Source organism: Myxocyprinus asiaticus, chromosome 7, assembly GCF_019703515.2.
Source record: "Myxocyprinus asiaticus isolate MX2 ecotype Aquarium Trade chromosome 7, UBuf_Myxa_2, whole genome shotgun sequence".
NCBI classification, from domain to species: Eukaryota; Metazoa; Chordata; class Actinopteri; order Cypriniformes; family Catostomidae; genus Myxocyprinus; species Myxocyprinus asiaticus.
The window spans coordinates 28,343,857-28,361,816 of record NC_059350.1 but is presented as its reverse complement, the minus strand read 5'-3'; positions in this window follow the sequence as shown (position 1 = coordinate 28,361,816).

The following is a 17,960-nucleotide window of genomic DNA, read 5'->3' as shown; positions in this document are numbered from 1 at the left end:
AGACGTTGTGTCGATGTAGTGACACTAGGGGTTCACTCTTGAGAGCCCCAATCACCTTTGCTTTATTCAGAAAGGGCCAATGAAAATTGGCAAGTGGAATTTACATGCCGCTCTCTGCCCTGGACATACGGGTATAAAAGGAGATGCGTGCACCACTCATTCAGATTTGTGCTGAGGAGCCGAGAGAAAGTCTCCGCCATGTCAGCGGTCGGTTCAGCACCGCGGCAGGAGGGACACAACATCTTGTTCCCTCCATCAGGGAAGGGAGATTACATCAGTAACCCAGACGTTCCCTGTCTGTCACTCACTCAACGTTGTGTTGATGTAATGACACTAGGGGTTCCTATACGAAACACAGCAGGCGCTGAACTATGTCACGAGGTAAGTGAGCACTCGACCACGTCGTGACCTTCCAGCGAGTTAGGTAAGGCGTCTCCCTGGTCCCGTTAAGGGTGGGAGGAGGCACTTACCCAAGGAGGCTACAGGCGGTGGCCTTTCCTGATTTTGCATGAAGCAATTTCCCACCGAGCACCTGACAGAACAGCGCTGGGAAAGTGCTCTTCCCTCTCCAGGAGGGAGAGTACTACGGAGACCACATCCTGCCGGAGGGAGGTTAACACGTGGAGAATACTTCACATGGACTTACCGACTGGGAAATTCACATATGGAACGAAACCCCTATCTATGGAGAGGGTACACAGCAGAGCTCACCAAGGGGGAGACACAGGGTTCACCGAGGGGGAAACCGAACAGTGGCAATACATCATACGGGATTACCGAGGGGGGAATCACCACATATGGAGCACTGAGCCAAAGTACACAGACTCACCTGAAAAGGGGCATACCATGAGTACCGGGCCTGGCGGCGTTACTCCTCCGCTGAATTCGTCACCGGACAGTGCTAAAGAAATCAAGAAGGTGTCCAGTGTTCACCAGTTGCGGGGAACTATTGTGGACAAGATAGCGCACATTATCACCTCGAAAGGGGACAGGCGCTAATGCAAGCGATACACCCAACCGGCTGCCCGACTTTACCTGTTGGTACCCCGTAACACTCGGGCAGAAGCGGTTCTATGCGGAGGTTGTAGAACCTCGCAAAGGTATTGGGTGTAGCCAACCCACTGCTCTGCATATGTCTGTTAGAGAGGCACCATTTGCCAGTGCCCAGGAGGACGCAACACCTCTGGTGGAGTGCGCCCGAACTCCTAAGGGGCATGGCAGGTCTTGTAATTGGTAAGCCAAAGATATGGCATCCACAATCCAATGGGCCAGCCTTTGTTTGGAGACAGCCTTCCCCTTCTGCCGTTCTCCAAAACAGACAAAAAGCTGCTCCGAGCATCTAAAGCTCTCTGTGCAGTCCAAATAGATGCGCAGGGCACGAACTGGACACAACAACGATAAGGTCGGGTCTTCCTCCCTTGAAGGGAGCGCTTGCAGGTTCACCACCTGATCCCAAAAGGGAGTGGTGGGAACTTTGGGCACATAACCGGGCCGGGGTCTCAAGAACACGTGAGAGTGTCCCGGGCCAAACTCCAGGCATTCGCTGGTGACAGAGAGTGCCTGCAGGTCCCCAACCCTCTTGATAGAGGTAAGCGCTACCAGGAGATCCGTCTTCAGTGACAGAGTGCTGAGCTCGGCCTGCTCCAGGGGCTTAAACTGGGCTTGACTTTTCCCAGTTGACCTGAAGCCCCAGTCAGTCGAGGTGCTGAAGCACGAGGTCCCTGTGCGCACACAGTAGATCTTGCGAGTGAGCTAGGACCAGCCAGTCGTCGAGATAATTGAGGATGCGAATGCCCTTCTCCCTTAGCGGGGGCCAGGGTTGCCTCTGCGACTTTGGTAAAGACACAAAGAGACAGGGACAGACTGAAAGGGAGGACCTTGTACTGGTATGCTCGTCCCTCGAAGGCAAACCGAAGAAAGGGTCTGTGTCGAGGAAGGATTGATACGTGAAAGTACGCATCCTTCAGGCCGATGGCCACGAACCAATCCTGATGTCGTATTGTTGCCAGGATGCGCTTCTGTGTCAGCATCGCAGGTCCAGAATTGGGCACAACCCACCCACTCTCTTGGGCACAATAAAATAAGAGCTGTAGAAGCCCTTGTGCATTTTGGCTAGAGGGACGGGCTCTAGACCTCCACCCGAAGGACCGAGGCATCCTTGTCTCGCACCGAGGTGGAGAGGATGCCACAGAACCTGGGCGTCCGTCTGGCGAACTGGATTTCGTAGCCGAAACAGATCGTCCTGATAAGCCATCGCGACAGGCTGGAGAGCGCTAGCCAGGCTTCCAGCTTCTGCCCTAATGGCACCAGAGGAACGATTGGTTTTACCATGTCCGGGGTGGGTGGTTCGTGATGAGGTAGAGCCAATGCCCCACCGGGAAGATCAACAGGGGGAGGCGTGCTTCCCGTGTGACCCGTGGCATTGGTAAGCCTTCGCCACTACTGACAAAGAAAACTTACAAGCCTTGGAAGGGAGCCTTGGTTGGTTCCTCCAGGTGGCTGTGCCCTGCAGGCATAAGTGCACCGCCACAGCGTGCTCTATCTGGGGAAGCTCGACATATCCCTTGGCCGCTCCGCCGTCGAGGGTAGTCAGGGCGGATGAGCCCACGACGCGTGTATGGGCAGAGAAAGGTACCTTCCACGACTTCGTGAGCTCCTCGTGCACTTCGGGGAAGAAGGGCACCGGGACGTGGCTGTGAGTCATGCTTCGACCCCAGAAACCAATCGTCCAGCCGCAAAAGCTCAGGGCTCAGATGTTCGCAGCTGCCCGGGCAAGCACGGCTGCTAACTCAGCGTCCACTTCATCCTGGGCTCTACCGCCCGAGAGCAGGAGCTCAGTAGATTCGTTCGCTTCCGAAAGCAGGAGCCCACCCTCCGATGCTGTGACCGACAACTCATCCTCATCGCGAGCCCCGAACGAGACATTAAATCCGCCCTGAGGTGGACCACCTGCCCCGCTCATGAACTCAACCGGGCAGAACGAGCATGCTGGGGGATGGGAAGTCCGCGGGGACTGAGCCAGCAGAAAAACTCCCATATCCACATCCAAATCACCTACGCCGCTTGCCGTTTCAGCCACCTGTGTTTCAACACAGGATGGACCGGGAAGCAGCCACGGTGGCTCTCTGCTTCATAAAGAAAGAAGAGAGCTGTGACCGCAACATTCTTATGGGCATGTTCTTACAGTGAGAACATGATCTATCCACAAAAGCTGCCTTGGCGGGCTGGTAACCCAAGCACTCGAGACAGATTTCGTGGCCATCCGGTTGTTGTTATTAACATTTTTTATTGATTCCAATAAATTTAACCACAAACTTATACATAAGGAATCAACTTAAAACCCTTTATAACCACTCCCTGCCCGCACAATATAAAATAACTAAATACCCACATAAAAACAGACACACAAATAGTACATCAAAAAAAGACAAAGTTCAACATATAGAAAAGTTTTTTTATAATAATAATAAATAAATAAATAAATAAATAAAATGTGTCTCCCTCCACTGCCCCACACTAGAACCTCTCCAAATGAGACAAATAACTGCCCCATTTTCTGCCATAACTCGACAGGTTCCCCAGTCGTCTGGAAGTCATCTCCTCGAAAGCTGCCACTTTACCCAACTCGGTGCACCACTCACAAAATGAGGGTGCATCAGTTGACTTCCAACCCCTAAGGATTAGCTGTCTGCCAATCATCACGCTGGTTAGGACCCAGCTTTTCATATATTTATCTGCTATATTCAGGACCCCTCCATCACCAAAAATACAAAGTCTGGGGCAAAATGAAAACTGAGTGTCCAGTACGTCACACACAAAATGCTGGATCCTCAACCAAAATTCCTGAATCTTAATACAACCCCAAAAAACATGGGTTATGTCCCCGTCTTCTGACTGGCATCGCCAGCAGGTGGGTGAGTCTTTAAGACCAAGCCTGAACAATCTAGAGGGGGTCCAGTAGAACCGATGCAAAATCTTAAATTGCATCAGACAGATCCTTGCATCTCTGGATGCAGACCTGATGCTTGTTAGGATCCTAGCCCACTCTCCCTCCTCCAATAACAAATTTAAATCTTCCTCCCATAATCTTTTGAGAGAATTTAAAGCTCCGTCCCCCAGACTCTGAATTAACAGGGAGTAATACACTGATGCCTCATGACCCTTCCCAAAAGCAGCAATCACCACTTCCAGAGTATCTGCCACTCTAGGGGGGTGTATGCTACTCCCAAAAACAGAGCAGAGCAGGTGGCGCAGCTGTAAATACTTATAAAATTGAGATCTGGGAATCCCAAAATGTTGAATCAAATTTTCAAAAGATCTCAATACTCCACTCTCATATAGGTCACCAAGTGTATTAACCCCCTCACAATCCAATCTGACCAACAGAAAGGGGACTTATTAATATATATTTTAGGGTTCAGCCATATGCTCGAGGCTACCTTTAAATAAATATCAGAATTAAACACTCTGGACACTTTTGTCCATATCGAGTGCAAATGCAAAATAAAGGGATGCGACTTAACCTCTCCAACTAGTTTAATCGAAAGGCTTTGCAGTGGCGAGATAGGGGTAAGAACTTCCTTTTCAATACAAAACCAGGGAGGAGCTCTCTCAGGTGGAAGCGACCAATGAGCCAAATGTGTAAGACTGAATGCATAATAATAAAACAAAATCTTGGGTAGGCCTAACCCACCTTTGTCAATCGGCCTATGTAACTTATTGAAATTTAACCTGGGACATTTACCATTCCAAATAAAGGACTTTGCTATGCTATCAAATCGCTTGAAATAAGAGAGGGGGACATCTACAGAGAGAGACTGCAGTAAGTAATTTTGGAATACAATTCATTTTAATAACATTAACCTTCCCGATTATAGATAAATGTAATGAAGCCCACCTGTCCGCATCACTCGAAAACCGTTTTGTTAAGGGATCAAAATTAACTCTGACTAAATCAGACAAATTTGGCGAAAGGACATCTTTAAAAAGACGGCAATCGTTTGTGCGAGCTCTTTTAGAGAAAATATACTCTTTTACACCTGTGGACTCAGCCGCCGATGTGCCCAGGGGAAGCACAACACTCGATCGTGCGAGGGTGACGCTGATACACGCCGTAAATCCAGCAGCAAGAGTAAGGTGACAGGATGAACACACATGTGCGCTCGGCTCCGAAGAACAAGTCTGAATGAGTGGTGCACGCAATCTCCTTTTATACCCATACGTCCGGGGTGGAGAGCGGCATGCAAATTCCACTCGCCAATTTTCATTGGCATTTTCTGAATAAAGTAAAGGGGATTGGGGCTCTCAAGAGCGAACCCCTATTGTCACTATATCGACACAACGTCGAGTGAGTGACAGACAGGGAAGGGGACTTCTAAATACATAATTTGGGGTTCAGCCATAAGCTCGAAGCATCATTTAAATAAATGTCCGAATTAAACACTCTGGACACTTTTGTCCATACCGAGTGTAAATGCGAGATAATGGGGTGTAATTTAACTTCTCCGGTTAGTTTGATAGAAAGGCTTTGCAATTGCGAAATAGGAGCAAGAACTTCCTGTTCAATACAAAACCAGGGAGGGGCTTTTTCAGGTGGAAGCGACCAATGAACCAAATGACTGAGACTGAATGCATAATAATAAAACAAAATCTTGGGTAGGCTTAGCCCACCTTTGTCAATTGGCCTATGCAGCTTACTGAAATGTAATCTGGGATGTTTCCCATTCCAAACGAAGGACTTCGCTATGTTATCAAATTGCTGAAATAAGAGAAGGGGACATCTATAGGGAGTGACTGTAGCAGGTAGTTGAATTTTGGAATACAATATGTTTTAATAATATTAACCTTCCCAATCATCGATAAATGTAATGAAACCCACCTGCCCACATCGCTCAAAATTTTTTTTATTAAAGGGTCAAAATTAACTAAGTAAATCACACAAATGTGCTGGGAATAAAATACCCAAATACTTAATGCCCTGTTTTGGCCACTGAAAAGCACCTGGCTGAAAAGCTGTTATCGGGCAGAGCCAAAGCTTTGGATTTAGACCAATTAACTCTGTATCTCGAGAACTTAGAAAAGGAATTAATAATAAGGCATAGATCTAGAAGGGTCAAAGATGAATAATAAAATATAATCTGCGTAAAGCAGAAGCTTATGCGCCACACCTCCCGCCATCACCCCTGGAAAAACATCTTCCTTTCTTATCGCGGCTGCTAATGGTTCCAGGGCAAGACAGAAAAATATGGGGAAAGAGGGTAACCCTGCCGGGTGCCCCTATCCAGAGTAAAATAATCTGAAATTAATCCATTTGTTTGTACCGCCACTACCGGGTGTCTATAAAATAACTTAATCCATCCAATAAAAGTATTCCCGAACCCATATATTTGCAAAATCTTAAAAAGATAATCCCATTCTACCATATCAAACGCCTTTTCAGCGTCAAGTGAGATGGCCGCGACCAGAGTCTGATCATTCGCCACTGACCACACAATATTGATGAAACGCCTAATGTTATCAGAAGAGCTGCAGCCCTGAATAAACCACATCTGATCTGTATGTATAAGAGATGTCATATTTTTACTTAATCGCTTTGCCAGTATTTTTGACAGTATTTTTACATCTAGCTGGTTCAGGGAAATTGGACGGCAACTTTTCCACTTATTGGATCCTTGGTCTTTTTAAGAATCAGACTGATCCAGGCTTGTGTCATGGTTGGAGGAAGCTTTCCATTCTTTAATGATTCCGTATACACTTCTAACAAAAGTGGAGCCAGTTCTGTAGCATAAGATCTAAAAAATTCAGTGGCAAAACCATCAGGCCCCGGAGGCTTGCCTGTAGGCAAGGCCTTAATTTCCTTGCTAAGCTCCTCCAAGGTTATCTCAGAATCAAGAGAATTTGTTTTGCTCAGTCGTCAGTTTAGGGAGTTCTAATGGTTCCACAATGTTTCTAATATCTTCATCAGTAGACAAAGATGTGGAACTATAAAGATCAATATAGAATTCTTTAAAAGCATTATTAATATCAATGGCTGAAGTAAATATTTCACCACCAGCAGATTTCACTGAGGAAATGGTAGAAAATGACTCTCTCTGTTCTATATATCTAGCCAAAAGCTTCCCTGCTTTGTCCCCCGACTCAAAGTATGACTGCCTTGCCCTGAATAGCCAAAACTCTACCTTTTGCGACAAAATAGTATTATATCTGTATTTCAATCAGGTCAATTCTCTGAGGCCATCAGATGACATTCGCTTCAGCTCTGCCTCTGCACTTTTGATATTCCCTTCCAACTCCACGAGTTTTCGTGCTTTGGATTTTTTGATGAATGAGGCATACTGTATGATCTGACCCCTAAGAACCACTTTAAGTGCCTCCCAAGTCACGCCCACAGAGGATACTGAGGACCAGTTGGTCTCCATGTAAACACTGATTTCAGCCTTTAACATTTGTTGGAATTCAGGATTTTGCAAAAGGGATACATTAAAGCAGCAACTATATGATTTCTTTTTCTCCATATGTGGCAACACCTCTAAACTCACCAGGGCATGATCTGAGACTAAGATGTTTCTAATTGAGCAATCCACAACAGATGAAATGAGGGACTTAGATATATATATATATATAAAAAAAAATCTATTCTAGAACAAATCTTATGGACTGATGAAAAAAAAGGACAGTCCCTACCAGATGGGTTCAAAAGTCTCCAAATATCTGTAAGACCAAGATTTTTACATATCATGTAAAGCGTCAATATTGCTCTAGGGGGTTTACACACTTTTTTGCTTCACTATGATCCAGGACTGAGTCCATCAAAAGATTAAAGACTCTTCCCAATATTATATCATGAGGGGTGCCAGCAGCTTGTAACATCCCTTCAAGATCTATAAAAAAGCCCTGATCATCAACGTTAGGTGCGAAAATATTTGCCAAAAGGATAAAGGATAAACACAAAGACACGTAGATTTATCCACATAACTGTTCCGAAGGTGTGTCGCTCAACAAAACAAACTCCAGCCTCTAGGCAGAACCAGCACAAAAAGAAACAAAGGTGCTCAGTTCCTCGGATGAACAAGTGAATGTTCATTGAGTCAGGTCCGCTCGGCTGCATAGAAAGTATCAAACAATGACCTACTCATTCCATTGACTTCATGAAGGACATTGCTTGCTGTGGGCATGTAAATATCTTGCGGCCATCCTTAGTATCTATTCTCAATTTGGCCGGGACATCAGTGCAAAAGCGACCTTCCGTTGATGTAAGAGTTTCTTGCATTCCTTGAATCGATCACATTTCTCTCTTGTCGAATTCGCAAAGTCTGGGAACAAGAAAATGTTGTGGTTCTTCCAAGAAAGCTTTCCTTTACTCCTCTCCTTGCGTAACATGAGATCTTTATCGGATGATCTCAGAAATTTGGCCAGAATTGATCGGGGCCTGTCTCCCTCAGAGGATCTCCTAGCCGGAAGCCTGCGAGCTCGCTCGATTTCCAGCTTATGGCCTGTTATTACGTCTAGGAATTTCACCATATCTCGGCCTTCTTCGTTCTCAGGAATTCCAACAATTCGGACGTTGTTTCGCCAGCTACGATTCTCTAAGTCTACCAACTTTTCCAAAACGCACTCCAAGTCTGTTTTGGTCATCCTGCCTTGCAGGTAAAAGAGCCAATCACTTCTTACATATAGACATTGCCTGTCAATCAACTCGCTAACGCGCATGCGCATTTCATGTTTTAAAGTAATATGAGGTCAGCATTCGATTTAGTGAAACGCGGTTGATTCATGTGTTAATACACACTGCATTAAAAAATCAGTAAACGCATTTAGGCAGAGGGATTATAGGACTAGTCTTCCACTGGACATGACATGATGCACAGGGTGAAATACTCGCTCAATTCACTGACTTATGCAGCCGAACTGCTCCGTGTTGCAGCTCCATGTAACTGGGAGAATGGGATGAGAAAAGACTCTGGATCAGTGGCTCCAAGCAACGTTCTACATCGATTGTGTATGCAGAGAAAATGTCTTAGTTTCTAAAAATATTCTACATTTTTGTTTTATAATAAACAAGTAGTTTGATTCATGCAACAAACCGTTTTTATGACATTTTGGTAGCATTAAAAACTATTCCATTCAAGTTGTATCAAAAAATAAGTGTGCACTGAGTGAAAAATATTTATTTATTCATTATACTTATTCCTTGAACATGTTAGACTGGCATTCCACACTGAATTTTATCCTGACTTCTGAAGAACATCTTAAGCTGTCTCTGGCATTGTCAATGGACACAGCACTTGATGAAATATATGATGCAGGTTCAAGTGCTGGACTTTGCTGCTTTAGGTAAGACAGTGGTTATTCTTCATTATACATATTGGTTGCCATGTTGATGTAAAACCAAATCATGCATATTCATGTTATTGGTTCTTTATTATAAATATGATGTGAAGACCAACTTTCTAAATATCTGTTTGTTTACTATGTTGTTTTGACATGAGTGTTGTACAGTAGCTAGCATGACCTGGTATGTCTCTTGTATGCAATGCATGGCTTATTTGTATGGATTGCATAGCATTGCAGAAGAGAAAGTGGCTGTGAGAAAGAAGTAACACAAAAGTAAAGTAATGATTACTTTCCATAAAAATAACTTTTTAATTAAGTTACTTTTTTAAGGAGTAACACAATATTCGAACGAGTTACTTTTAAAAGTAACATTACCCAACACTGGTCATAGTGTGTTACACATTTCCTTTCTTGAAATCTATCCCCCACCACCTTTTTGTATGCTCTAAACATCATCTTGCCTTGCAGAACATTTTTGTGTGCACAAAATATAATATTGCACGCTCAAAGTATCCTTTTGCACATGCAGAATTGTGGCACAAATATATCTCCATACCATGTACTCTACAGTCCCTATCCGGGGACAGGCACAATTCTGTTACAGTTGCTTTTGTGATGAAATCTAAGGTTTGCAAACCAAATTGTCTGACATAATGCTAAAATTTGTTACTTTATTTCTTCTTGTGGGAGGTATTAAGTTTATCTTTGGTGTAGTTAACAGAGTTAGTAAAAGTTATAGAATTAGACTCTCTTATGGCTAAGCCTGACTTGCTGTCTCATTGCCTAGTCATGGGGCAGTCACACTACACTTCACGCTCCATTCACTCCCATTCAAACGCATCCGAATGCAGTAGAGCGGAAAAGCAAGCTCCTGCGAAGAAATTTTGTACTACAATGCATACCAAAGTCCAAGTTTGGTGAATTCTGAACTGTAAATTAGTACGACAAGAGGACGCGTGACCAATAGGAGACTGAAATGTCACACGCTGACCTCTTGGCTCAATTGAAAGGATACATAATTCAAAGCTGCAAGATTTATTGTTGCAGGAAAGAGAGTAGACAATGTGTTTTACATTTTTTTATATTATGTTATTTGTTTTTTGTTATGTATTATTTACTTACACCAGAAGTCCTCCAACGTGACATCATATCCTGGTCCGTTGCATTGTATGAAAAAAATTAGCATGCTCTGAGCCGAGTGTGACCCATTCAGTTGAGCACATTTACATGCAGAATCTTACACTGATTATGCTTAAGACCACAGTGTGTAAGGTCATGTAAATAACTTAAATGGTTTCTCTTTATCGGGGTAAGGTTATAAACTGTTTAAGCAAAAACTGGCACACATAGATTTTTGCCCAATACCCCGATTTCACTTGGCATGTAAACACATTGACTGCCGTTCTTAGTTTTATCCAATGTGTGCAAGTGTTGTGCACATAACTATTCACATTTTGACGCAAAAAGGAGAGAATAATCAGATGATTTCAAATTAGTTTAAAATGTAAACTGTCGTGGAATATTGAAGTCTCTTCCCTCTTAGCAAGAAAACTCTCAAAGTCCAGGGGTTCCAGGTGTCAAAGGTTAGACTTTACTGAGCAAAACAACAAAGCTGAGATGCCAGCTGTATCATCCATAGTCTCATACAAAGCTTACTTGTTTATACACTTCTGTTATCACACATTACCTCATACGCACACCTCTCTTTGCCATTTTAGCCAATAAGCGTGCTTTTCCATTATCTTTGTTCGCCACCGTTATTTCACAGACTCTGTGGCTTCTTTTTAATGGTGGAATCTTAACACTTAGCTTATTTTTAAAAAGAACTTTTAAATTAATTTATTATGAAAGTATATATTCCAAGTAAATAAAATATAACAATCTAATAGATAACTTGGCTATTGGCTATGCCATTCAGTGCTTTGAAGAGTACTTTTCTGTCATGGCTAAGTGCCCAGGTTTCTCTCAACAAGGTCACGAAGATCTTACAGTCTCATCTTTGTTTTCCTGGATTAAAATAATGCTCAAACTATTCTCTATAAGTACTTTTTCTATGTTTGATATATAAATTCCCCCCTTTGAGACTACCCAAAGTCTCACCTCTATTGTCCTTACCCAGAGTGCAACCTCACAAGTCAGTCTTCTTCATTTCTATCAAGTGATCAATGCAAGTCACACATTCCTCTAACAGTGACTGCACTTATGAAACTGCACTCCGGAGGAGAAATAAGACCAAACATCTTCCCCCACATTTGGCTAGGAGGGAGTAAAAGATATCATCTCCCTAACTAAGTTCTTTCTTAGGGATGACATCAATCAAAAACAAATTAACTTCTTGTATAAATGCATGTGTGTGCAGATTTAGCCTTGCGGTACATAGAGTACATCAGTGATTAGACTTATTTCAGTAGGTTAACATACTTAAACAATATCAGCAAATTACTCAGCATATGATATACGTCCCACAGTGCCAGAGGAACTCACAGACATATCCGGTAGCCTGGAGGGCTATCTGGTGGTGTTGGAGCAGACTGCGGGTTTTTAAACCACCAGTAAAGTCTTGCTCTTGCTACTAAGCACTGAGGTGCTTATCGATCCTTTCTTCATTTTGTGGCCCTCCAGTGGTACTTCCAGTGTTTTTAAAGTTTAAACATGCATACTATATTTCATTTAAAAGTCATTTACTTGGTTAATAGTACCTTCAGAAATTAATCAAACAATAAATGATTTTCAAGGAGAACATAACTTGATTAAACAATGAACATCATAAATTGAATGTTTAAAAGAAAAAGATAAATGACTTCAGAAAAATTCAAAAAAGTAATAACTTCAGGAAGGGGCAAATGCCAAAATAATAAACATAACACCCTCTATCTTCCTGCCTACTCTATCCAATCTAAAGTACTACCTAATTTTTTTATAAAAGAAAATACAATGAGTATGCTGACTCCCTTGCTATCCAAAAACAATAGAAAATTGAAAATAAAGAGTCAAAAATAAAAGGCTCCCCTTCCCTACCACTCTTGTGTAATTCCAGGGTTTTATATTATTTCATCCAGCTCATCCAATCCAGGACCTACAGTACATACGGTGGCCCCAATATCAATTCCAGATGGCTTTAAAGACACATTTATCATCTGTTTGGCTGCAGCACTGGCCAGCATTGATCTGAGGAGAGGCACAACACAACAAAACAACAACACAAAAATAACAACAGCTATGGCTATTATTACTCCCATTTTAGTAAGGCATTCTTTCCAGGATCCAAATAGTTTGTCAAACCAATTTCCAAAGTGCTGATCTCATCCTGCATTTTCAGTCACCTCCTCCCTCAGTCCCTTCAACTTCTTCATTGCTTCAGTAAAGGATCCATCAGGAGCTGTATTATTTGGGATATAAGTACAACAGTCAGCTCCAAACATTACACAGACCCCTCCTTTTTCCGCCAGCAACCAATTTAGTGCCTGTCTATTTTGCCATGCCATTTTACTTGTAGGTCCTAGTTGTTCTCCTAAGGCCTTCAATGCATCATCAGTGTAATTAATTAATCTTTGCTGTTTGTAGTAAATGTAATTAATCCATTCTGTATTCTTATTGGTTGTTATCCATACGACTATAGACTCAAAGCCTAATTTTATTTCATCCCTAGCTTTAAATTCCTGTGGTATTCTTCTTGGTTGACCAATTGCATCTTAGTATACATTAGGGTCAGGCTGATAAGCTCTTTTTACTCTATAATTTGTCTGTACAGTCTCTCTAGACTCATTTGGGGTTTAAACTTAATTTGGGTTCAATGTTAACATTATTGTTTCTTGCACCAGTCTTACTCTGGTACATATTCCTTTCCACCCTTTGGGAAATATAACTCTCAATTGTTTTCCTCCACAAATCCAAAAATAATCTGCTATGGCTACTGTTTGTTCCTCATATATTTTTATCACAGGGGAAACTCACAATTTATAAGACATCCTTCTCCAGATTTACCCACACATCTTGGGGCTTCTATTACTGTAAAATGTTCCTTCATTGTGGCTGTTGCAAATATAATTCTGCTAAACTTATAAACTCCTTCCTGATCATACATTTTTTCATCCAGATGCCAAATTATTGAACCAGACGTCTACTCCCACACTTAACAAGAGAGGAGTAAAAGATCCTGTCTCCTTCAACCCTACACTCAAGAGAGAGAACATATTGTGTTATATGCATGAGCATGTAAATGGTTCAGCACTTGCCTCTGGTTTCACGGTTATGTAGAATATAACAGAAAATACTATTCAAAATCATAAAATTTTGATTAGAGTAGCATAACATCACATTGAATATAACAGCATAAAGATCAAAATCAGTAAATATATCAAAAACATAAAAAACAGTAGAAATAACCCAACACTAAAAGTTCTTTTCTTTCAAAGATCCCTTTGACAAAAGATCTTCAACCCAGTTACTTTGCGTAACGTAGAGGGCCACCACTGGGGAGAGGTTAGGCTAGCACTTACATCCCAGGGCATGGCTCATCATTCATCTCCTCATACATATCTTCATTGGAGGAATCAATTTCCTCCCAATTTGGTCTTTCTGTTCATCCAGGGTAGTTGTCATTGTATTGTATTGCATTGGACCATTCATATTGATCAGTGTCATCTGCTTCGTTGTTTTTCAGATCAAGAATGATTTGATCAATGGTAACACACAACAGAATATTATTCCTCTCACAAGAATTATTGTTTCAATCATTATACCAATTTTAGCCAACCATGCACCCCATTTCTTAAACAATTCTATTTAAATTGTTATAAACAAACAAAAGAAGAAATCTCAATCTTTAGTCACAACCATGTTTCTTTTTTCCATTCTTCATTACTATTAAAATGTACATGAGTTCAATAAAAGCATAAGAGTAATAAATCATCTTTCAATCTTAATTATTCATCATACAAGCATTCCCAGGTTTGTTTCATACTTCTTTAATAAGTGAGGCACTCCTTTGTCTGCAACGGTTCTCAAAACTTTACCCCCAAAACCAATCTATAAATAATCTTCTACACAGGGTATGATCCCCTGATGGCACAGTGACAGAATGCTTGGTATTTAACACTGTGATAAGCTGTTTTAGTAAAGCGGTTATTAAAATGCAGTCGGGTTGAGTGGAACTCAAAATTTTCGGACAGGTCTCCTCTAGACCTAACTTTTGATGCTTCTGACCTAAGAGCATTCATCCACTTCCTTAAACCCATATCAAACCTTCTTGGGTAGGTATCCAGGGCGGTGATGCCCTGCCTAAGGTTGCCCCCCCTTTTTGTCATTGGAGAGTCTTACCCGTCATTGGGTCATCACCTCTTGCCACTGGTCTCATTACCGCTCAGTCCTATTAGCCAATCCTTAATAATTTGGTATCAGTAAACAGATATTTTCTTTTGTTTCAGGGAGTATCACCCAAGAACCGTCACAGCCAATGGAACCATCTACAACTGCTTAAATATGGAGACAATTCACAACATGGTTAAATTAAAAAAATACCATTCAAAATTCAACAATCTATTAATATTGTCCAAATTAAAGGTAAAAGTAAGAATGCTAAAATTGATGCATTTACAGATCATTAATTTCCATTCAGGTTATATTTCTGCTACTTTAGCAAACATCACAAAAGACCAAGTATCATGGTGGGGACTAACATCAGAACAAAACAAAATAAAGGTAGCCTCTGTCAAGCTTTTAGGAAGCTTAATTTAAAAACATCACCTTAATTCAATAATAGTCTCTAGATTGTTTTGAACCTACATTAAGTGTCAGATCACCTTTCAACTGAATCTCTTGTCTTTAGTATAAACCCTTGACTTTAGATTGCCCTCTGAATATATAAAATATTTAGTCATGATGAGGAAAGCTGTTTGAACCACAATGGCCCAGTTGTCATCATGCAAACTGTGCACTCTGACTAGCCCTTCAACAACAATGGTTCTTCTAGCATGAAAGACTTCAGGAGCTTTGCAGTTTTGGGTAACCTATATCAAAGGTACCTTACATACCTTCAAGACTGCTCTATAGCCTTGGAGGACAGGCTGATGATTCAAGGGCTTAGAGGATAAGTACTCAGAGTACAAAGCATTCACAGTGCTAGGGCCTATTAACACTTGAGCATTAGGTCTGAGATCTGAAATGAGTAATGCAAATGTCTGAACTTCAATGTCTGTCCCCACAAACTCTTTGGGGAAAATTATATTTGTCTCAATATATCCCAAATAAGAAACTTCCAGACCATTTGTGCCCTCTACTTCAAGCTAATTATTTAATGGTTTTATGGACTGGTCTGACAAAGTACTTTCATACAATGAAAGAGGAAACTTTGTTACCTGAGACCCTGTGTCAAGGAGGAAATTTATCTCTTTACCAGCAAGGTAAGTGATGCTTGTGTTTTTAAATTGGATGCTTTGATATGGCTCACCCACTGCAATTGTTTTTCTCGCAGCTGGCGTTTCTTGGTGGCAACTAATGAAGGGTTTGGTGTACCTTCATATAGTGATGCTATATGACCGTCTTCATCACACAATACCAGGGCTGTGGTTTACTTGACTTCGTGTGGTAAGGGCTAGCTTCCGTACTAGGCTTCTGAACAGGTGGCTTCCCCAATTCGGTCTCTACATTGGATACATTTGTGGTTGGTTCTTTAGGTTTCTTGTTTTTTTTGTCTAATAGCAACAATTTGACTTTGGAGTTCAGCCACTAGCATCTTAACTCCTTCATTTAGCAGTAGCGGGAGCACCAACGGTTTGTGAATGTGACATGACTCAACTTGGGGGTCCAGAGGTATGTTTGGAACTACCCAAATGTTGGTTTATTCGCATTGCTTTTGCAACCTGTTTATTTTCTTCTGTACGAAGCAGCAAAAGTAACTCTGAGAATACAGGTGGGTTTCTTCTATTCTGCTCTAGCTGGAGTTATTAGAGAATTATCCTAACAACTGCGATAAAACTGCTTTAACAGGTGGTGATCACATTCAGCTGCAGAAGCTCTGCCTCTCTTTACGGCTGCATTCAGCATTCCTTGTAGTCTATGTAAACAATGTGAGGGTTTCTCACCAGCTTCTAGCAATGTGCTCATAATCTATGCAAAGAGCTCATCTCCATCTTCCATAGTGCCAAACGCTGAATCTAAGATCTCCAAATACGATGCTGGAAGAGCAAGAGGACTTAGGTGTTTGACAAGATCAGCTGTGGGTGGAAGTAGGCAATCCAAAATACTTCTTGAACACTGAAGGTCAGAAACTGCTGGATCATTCAAGAGTAGCTCAACATTAGAACACCAAGTGTAATAATCTAACTCATTGAAAAGCTGTGAAGATCTGCCTGAGAAAGCCCTCATATGTAAAGGTGCAAGAGAGTGTGAGGGGGTCTCCTCACTCCTCACAATATGCTCTACAACTAACCTTTGCACTTCAGCTGGAGTCACATCATCTACTGTTAATTTTGGTGCTTTGGCATCCACTTTAGGGCTCAGAGGTGATGAATTGGAGTTGCGGTAGAAAGGTTTCTAGTGATGGGGCTGCTTGTGAGAGTGGTGAGATATCGGGCAGCTGTGTGTTTTTTGTTTAGTCATTACCTTAGGGATCTCAGGCACTTACTTGAATGCTTTCATGAGCAGGGGTAGTTGCCACAACGTTTGATTCCACCTGTGAGGAAGGCATGACAGAAACTGCAAGCTTTTCTAGTTCTTGTTGTAAAAGTACCTCCAAAGTTTTGCCTGTAAACTTTAAAACTTCCTGCAGCTCTTCAGTGTAACTTTTGGTGGCGCTGCTGCTTACAGCGGCTGTATACACACTAGCTAGTGACAATGTTGTATTTGACATTAGACAAGCTAGGGCTCTCAAAGTCACAGGGCTGTAAGGGCTCCAATATCTGCTTCACTTTTTCATGTCTGAACTCAACAATAAGCTGTTTGTGAAAATCAGATTTGGGGTCATCAATACAGACACACATTTCAATTGAGCCATACCCTGCAAGGTACTTCAGCACTTCTTCATCTCTTTCAATAAGAGTGAGACCACTGATTATCACTGCATTTTAAATGAACATTTTCACTCTGTACTACCTCCATTTTAATATCACTCAATCACTATCAATACATCAGATCAGTTTAAAATACACAACAGGCTCCTGGCTAACGCTTGCCAAGTTTGCACTTGTAGCACTTACAAGCAAACACAAGGGAATGTGTGTGCAATCTAGGGCTGTTATATTAAATGGACCAGTATAGGTTTGTCTATTGAGCCTGATAATGTGCAAATAAAGAATCAGAAGAGGTGAGTCGTTTTTATTTTTTATGCCAGCGTGTATTGAAAATAAAAGTTGGGAAGGCTTTTTTGCTGAATTTAGAAAAGTAAAAAGTAAAAGTAGAAATAAATAAAAAAATAAAAAAAAATGACCAAGTATATGATATTCAGTCGTTTAGGCAATACAAACTATTAAATCCTGGGTGCACCCTGAAATATCAGATAATAATAAATTAACATGTATACCCATCGATACGGATTATGCACAACAAACTTCTGTACTCTGTAAAACAGGTTGCATCGCTTTCGGTTAAGGTCCTCTGTACATGCTACGTTGAATATGGCACAGTTTTAC